The sequence below is a fragment of the Triticum dicoccoides genome, chromosome 7B (genome assembly GCF_002162155.2).
Source record: "Triticum dicoccoides isolate Atlit2015 ecotype Zavitan chromosome 7B, WEW_v2.0, whole genome shotgun sequence".
Lineage (NCBI taxonomy): Eukaryota > Viridiplantae > Streptophyta > Magnoliopsida > Poales > Poaceae > Triticum > Triticum dicoccoides.
The window spans coordinates 734,826,043-734,833,665 of NC_041393.1; the positions used below are offsets into that span (position 1 = coordinate 734,826,043).

General features: G+C 44.1%; 1 pseudogene; it reads left to right on the forward strand.

Annotated features, from left to right (window-relative positions):
- The first annotated feature begins 434 nt into the window (after positions 1 to 434).
- On the forward strand, positions 435 to 572 carry LOC119342456 (annotated as a pseudogene).
- Positions 573 to 7,623: the final 7,051 nt, after the last annotated feature.

Genomic DNA, 7,623 nt, shown 5'->3' on the forward strand with positions numbered 1-7,623 from the left:
TGTTGTATCTCTCTATCGACTAGCCTGGCCTCGGTTTATATAATGCGCTAGAGGCCTAGGATAACAAGAGTCCTAGCGGAATACACCCGTGGGGAGGAATCCTTGTCTTGACCACCAAGTCTTGTGGAATCTTCCTTGTATGCGGCAATTGTCCGGACTGGCCCATGAGTATACGGCCATGGGGGTCCTCAGCCCAATCTAACTGACCGGGAGATGACAAGGTGAGTACGCCCTAGTCCAGGACACGGTCAGTCGCCGTGGAGATGGCGCACGCGGCATGGACCGCTCTGACAAACATGTTTTTTTCACACTCCCTCTCCCGCATCAACAACCTCCGGATCTCCCTCTCCAACGCCGAGAAGGGAACCCAGTCAGTCGCGGTCTACTTCGCCAAGATGCGGTCGTTCGCTGATGAGCTGGCGGCTTCCGGCAAACCACTTGGCGAAGATGAACTAATCTCATACATCCTGGCCGGCCTCGACCTGGAATACAACCCCCTGGTATCTGCTCTTGATGCTCGTACCAAACCTCTTACACTAGATCACTGTACTCCCAGATGGCGAACTTTGATCAGCGCGTCGAGCTTCTTCAAGCCTCTAGCAAAGGCGGCTTCAGATCTTCAGCCAACGCCGCCACTCGTGGGCGTGGTCAGCAGCGTGGTCGTGGCATGTCCCGTGGATGCGGTGGCGGCCACGGTGGACATGGTCGCGGCTCTGGTGGTTCCTCCCCTGGCTACAACAACAATAGGGGGCCGCCCAAGACCAGGAGGATCGGATAGTGGGGGTTTTCGCAACGACAATCGCCCCCACTGCCAAATATGTAGCAATCCAGGCCACATTGCCATGGACTGCTGGTACCGGTTCACGGAAGACTATCTTCCAGAAGAGAAGGTGGCCGGATCTGCAGCAACCTCATCCTATGGGGTGGACACAAATTGGTATGCCGACAGTGGCGCTACTAATCACATCACGGGTGAACTCGAGAAGTTAACCACCCGTGACAAGTACCACGGAGGTGATCAAGTCCACACTGCTGATGGTACATGCATGAATATTAGTCATGTTCGAAATTCCATTATCAGAACCCAAAATCAAGATCTCCATCTAAACAAAATTCTACATATTCCTACTGCCTCACAAAATCTCCTTTCCGTTCATCGTCTTACCCTTGACAATCATGTTTACATTGAGTTTTGGCCTTATTTCTTTTTGATTAAGGATCAGGTCACGGGGACGGTGCTGCATCGAGGCAGATGTAGAGGAGGTCTCTATCCATTGATTCCGTGTAGGACGTCAAATAAACAAGCTTATGGTGTCACCAAGATATCTTCATCGTGTTGGCATACTCGGCTTGTTCATCCTTCATTTTCAATAGTTCAACGTGTGCTTAGGAATAATAAACTTCCTTGTCATGGGGAGTTAGATGTTGAGTCGGTATGTGACTCATGCCAACGAGCAAAAAGTCACCAATTACCCTATCCAGTGTCTACTAGTGTATCTACCAAACCTCTTGAGTTGATCTTTTCATATGTATGGGGAGATGCCCCTCTTTCTGTTGGTAGATATAAATATTATGTGAGTTTCAGCGCTGATTACACCAAATTCTCATGGATTTACCTTATTAAGAAAAAATCTGATGTTTTTGAGGTTTTTCAAAATTTCCAAGCACATGTTAAACGCCAATTTAATGCAAAAATCCTTGCCATCCAATCTGATTGGGGTGGGGAATATGAGAAACTAAACTCATTCTTCCAAAAGATTGGCATTGCACATCATGTTTCCTGCCCCCGTGCTCATCAGCAGATGGATCGGCTGAGAGAAAACACCGCCACACCGTTGAAGTCGGACTTGCTCTTCTTGCAAACTCCTCTATGCCATTAAAATACTAGGATGAGGATTTTCTTGCTGCCACATATCTCATCAATTTACTTCCCAGTAGTGTTATCAATTTTGAAACCCCTTATGAACGTCTTTTTCACAAAAAGCCTACCTACAACTCTCTTCGTGTGTCTGGATGCGCCTGTTGGCCAAATCTTCGGCCATATAATTCTCGTAAGCTTTCCTTTCGCTCCAAACAATGTGTCTTCTTAGGCTACAGTCCGCGTCATAAGGGGGTCAAATGTCTTGATATATCTACTACTCGCATATATATTTCCCGAGATGTCGTCTTCAATGAGAATGTGTTTCCATTTGAGTCTCTCCATCCAAATGCAGGCGCCCTCCTCCGGAAGGAAATCTTGCTCCTTCCTAAACATCTCCATTCATCCACTTCCTTTGATCACGGGGGAAATAATGGCAATGACCAAAGTAATGTGACTGATATTTGTACTGCTCACACATCCTCTCCAGATGATGCAAGATTTGTGGACGATTATACAGGTCAAAATTTGGAACAGAATGATCCGGAATTGATGGCAAATGATGAATATATGGAAGAAAATGAGCCCATATCGCCTGTCACGCTACAGGACAGTAGCACGAGATCCGGTGCAGATCCAGGCGCGCGGTCCGGAGGAGATACGAGCACGTGTTCCCATGAAGAAATCGGCGCCCGATCCGGTGCTGATGCATCCGCAGAGGAGACAACGCGCAGCGGCACCCGCCAACGTGACAGCTCCATGTCGATATCGAGTCCCGTGCAGTCGCCTGGCTCCAGTCTGCTACGGATTCTGACTGGGCGGGCACGCACGCCCTCAAGCGGCGGCAACCAACACCAGGCTGCCACATCGCCCGACATAGCATCGCCACTCGCGTGTGCGGAGCAGCCAATCCAGCCTGGGTCTGTGTTCGGTCTAGTGGGCTCACCTAGGCCAGGGTAGTCGCTGTCCAACAGTGGAGATTCTGGGCATGTGCCTGACGTGCCAGCGCCCAGATCTTCTGTGGAGGAGGCTGATTCCCAGATTGTGCAGACTCATGTGCGAGGGCGTACACGATTTCAGTCAGGAATCATGAAGCCACTGATTCTCTCAGACGGTGTTGTTCGGTATGAAAGAAAATTATAAAATAAAATATGGTTCCTTTTGTTCAACAGGTGAGCCACAAAGTGTCCAAGAAGCATTGGATGATTCAAGATGGAGAAAAGCAATGGATGAGGAATTTCTAGCACTTCAAAAAAAACAAGACATGGCATCTTGTTCCTCCAAGAAGTGGTAAAAATATCATAGATTGTAAGTGGGTCTATAGAATTAAAAAGAAATCTGATAGTAGCATAGATAGATAGAAAGCTAGATTAGTAGCCAAAGGATTTAAACAACGGTACAATATAGATTCTGAGGATACCTTTAGTCCAGTTGTTAAAGCTGCTACTATCAGGCTTGTTCTTTCTATTGTTGTATCCAGGGGATGGAGCTTGAGACAGTTAGATGTTCAGAACACGTTTCTTCATGGTGTTCTGGAAGAAGATGTCTATATGAGGCAACCACCAGGATATGAGGACAAGAACTCACCCTTTCATGTGTGCAAGCTGGACAAGGCTCTTTACGGGCTTAAGCAAGCCCCAAGGGCATGGTATTCTCGACTGAGCTCAAAACTTCAACAACTTGGTTTCATTCCTTCAAAGGCTGACACTTCACTCTTTATGTTCAATAAATATAGAGTGAAAATATTTGTTCTCATTTATGTTGATGATATTATTGTGACAAGTTCCTCTCAGGAAGCAGTGTCAGCAGTGTTGAAGGATTTGAGTTCAGCCTTTGCATTAAAGGATTTAGGAGATCTACACTTCTTTCTTGGAATTGAGGTAAAGAAAATCAATGATGGTATTGTGCTAACACAAGAGAAATATGCTTTGGATCTTCTAACTAAATTAGGTATGAAAGACTGTAAGGCAGCACCTACACCCAATTGTCAGCTTATGATGGAGAACCACTTGGACCAGAAGATGGTACGAGGTATAGAAGTATTGTTGGTGCATTACAGTATTTTACTCTTACAAGGCCAGATATTTCCTTCTCAGTAAACAAAATATGTCAGTACTTGCATGCACCAACCACAGTTCGCTGGACTGCAGCTAAAAGAATTCTCAGATATGTCAAGCACACAATAAACTTAGTTTTAGCATATAGGAAGTCATCTTCTACCTTATTGAGTGCATTCTCAGATGCAGATTGGGCAGGTGATATTGATGACAGAAGGTCAACAGGTGGTTTTGCAGTGTATTTTGGTTCAAATCTTATATCTTGGAGTGCAAGAAAACAACCCACTGTATCAAGATCAAGTACAGAGGCAGAATACAAGTCTATGGCCAATGCTACTGCAGAACTTATCTGGTTGCAATCTCTTCTTAAGGAACTTCAAATTTCTATAAGAGAAGTTCCCTGTCTTTGGTGTGATAATCTTGGTGCTACCTACTTGTCAGCTAATCCTGTGTTTCATGCTAGAACTAAGCATATTGAAATTGACTATCATTTTTTTAGATAAAGGGTGACTAATAAACTACTTGATATAAGGTTTGTTTCTTCTAAGGATCAAGTTGCAGATGGTTCTACAAAGGCCTTGCCTCAGAGAGACTTGGAGAACTTTAGGCGCAATCTCACCGTGACCAAGATGTGATTGAGATGGGCTGTTAGGAATAGTCTAGAGAGTTCTAGATATTCTGGTTGTACTCGGTTTGGTTGAGATAAAACCAAAACCGAATCCTGCCTAGAGTTGTTTAGATTCATTGTTATCTCTTTATCTTCTTGTAACCCAAGTCTGTACCTGATAAGTCTCCGTCGTATCTATAATTTTTGATTGTTCCATGCCAATATTCTTCAACTTTCATATACTTTTGGCAACTTTTTATACTATTTTTTGGGACTAACATATTGATCGAGTGCCAGTTCCTGTCTGTTGCATGTTTTTTGTTTTGCAGAAACCCCATATCAAACGGAGTCCAAACGGGATAAAAACGGACGGATAATTATTTTGGAATATTTGTGATTTTTGGAAGGAAGAATAAACGCGATACGATGCCCGAGGTGGCCAGAAGATAGGGGCCCACGCCCACTTAAAGTGGGCGCGCCCCCCACCCTCGTGGGCCACTCGTAAGGCGGTTGATGCCCTTCTTTGGCCGCAAGAAAGCTAATTTTTGGAAAACGATCTGGGCGAAGGTTTCAATCCAATCGGAGTTACGGATCTCCAAATATAAAGGAAACGGTGCCAGGGCAGAATTCTAGAACGCAAAAACAGAGAGATAGATCCAATCTCGAAGGGGCCCTCGCCCCTCCCAAGCCATGGGAGCCAAGGACCAGAGGGAAAACCCTTCTCCCATCTAGGGAGGAGATCAAGGAAGAAGAAGAAGAAGGGGGCTCTCTCCCCCTTGCTTCCGGTGCCGCTGGAACGCCACCGGGGGCCATCATCATCACCACGATCTTCACCAACACCGCCGTCATCTTCACCAACATCTATATCCAGTGGTCCACTCTCCCGCAACCCGATGTACCCTCTACTTGAACATGGTGCTTTGTGCTTCATATTATTTTCCAATGATGTGTTGCCATCCTATGATGTCTGAGTAGATTTTCGTTGTCCTATCGGTGATTGATGAATTTCTATGATTGGTTTGAGTTGCATGTTTTATTACTGGTGTTGTCCTATTGTGCCCTCCGTGTCGCGCAAGCGTGAGGGATTCCCGCTGTAGGGTTTGCAATATGTTTATGATTTGCTTACGGTGGGTGGCGTGAGTGACAGAAGCACAGACCCGAGTAAGTAGGTTGTTTGCGTATGGGATAAAGGGGACTTGATACTTTAATGCTATGGTTGGGTTTTACCTTAATGAATCTTTAGTAGTTGCGGATGCTTGCTAGAGTTCCAATCATAAGTGCATATGATCCAAGTAGAGAAAGTATGTTAGCTTATCCCTCTTCCTCAAGTAAAATTGCAATAGTGATTACCGGTCTAGTAACGTAGTCAAGTGCCTAGGGACAATTTCATAACTCCTACCACCACTTTTCCACACTCGCTATATTTACTTTATTCCATCTTTATCTAAACAGCCCCTAGTTTATAATTACGTGTTCTTTATTATCTTGCAAACCTATCCAACAACACCTACCAAGTACTTCTAGTTTCATACTTGTTCTAGGTAAAGCGAATGTCAAGCATGCGTAGAGTCGTATTAGTGGCCGATAGGACTTGAGAGAGTATTTGTTCTACCTTTAGCTCCTCGTTGGGTTCGACACTCTTACTTATTCAAAGAGGCTACAACTATCCCGTATACTTGCGGGTCAACAGTAACAATATTTTGTATATGCCTCGATCAGGGCTTGCTGATCCTATATAACATGAAACCAGCGGCCTACTACGGTAGGTTAACACGCTTCCTTTTTTTCACAGTTCCATGTAAACTTGCCTAATCCATTTGTTTTTTGCACTATGTAGAAATTACTGGGGTCTGACAGAAAGGCTTGCCCTGATGAGGAACACATCGGAACCATATGTCAATTCTTCAGTACGATTGGTAAACAGCTTGATGATAACCCAGGGTCTCACAAAATTAACGATACCTACTTCATCCAGATTCAGGAGCTGGTAGCAAACCCTCAGTTGACACCACGCTCAAAGTTCATGGTTCGCAATTTGATTGATCTCCGTTTTAACAACTGGGTGCCTCGATGTGCGGAGGTAAACATAATCCAACTGCATGGACTTTTGCATGCACTGTCTTTCATTGTGATATTGATGGATTGATGTTACTACTGTGCTGCTATTATGGTGCAGTATAAGAGCTTTTCAAGTATAACTAGTACTACAGGTGTTGGGTACTAGCATATTAGTGGAATATCATATTATTAGAAGAGGTATATCACATTGTAGGAAGGGTTTTAAGATATTCAATGCGAATGCTGCTATTATGGTGCAGTATATATATATATATATATATATATATTTTGAACACTTAGAAGTGGTTGTGAAAAAATCAAAGCCATGGAGGTTCTCTGTCCTCTAGCTGGTGCCCTACAATATTAATTTTCATGCATCAACCAGTATAACCAAAAGTTCTTGAGAGGCTTATCGATAATTTGAGAGATTTTGATATTACTGACTTTGAGATTGAGGTTGTAAGATATAATATTGAAAATGTATATCTTTTAAATTATGGAGAAGGGTAATGTTTCATGCCAATCAGATAGAAATTAACAAAATATATACTGGTGGAATTCAGGGAGCAAGATCTGAGGTGTCCGTTGGAGCGCGAGGAGAAATAGAGAGGCCATCTTTTGGAGTTAATCTGGAGGACGCCATTAGGCTCACCGTAAGAGCGAGCAAGCTGGACTCAGAGGTGGAGAGGCTGGAGTCAGAGGTGGAGAGGCTAGAGTCAGCGGCGAAGAGGACTGCATGGGAGGCACAAGCGAAACAGACCCGGGAGGCACAGATGAAGCAAACCTCGAAGCCGAGTAGTCAATACTTGATGACGGCAAGGATGGTGATGTTGTACAATCAATTGTTGGGGGTAGGGAATGAGATGCTGACTGTGCTGAAGCTGGGGGTGGCAGTTATGTTTGCACTTCTGCTTGTGTGTGCTGTAGGTGTGATGAAGATGTGAGAGCATTGAGTTGTTCCAAACGATATATATATATATATATATATATATATATATATATATATATATATATATATATATATATATATATATATATATATA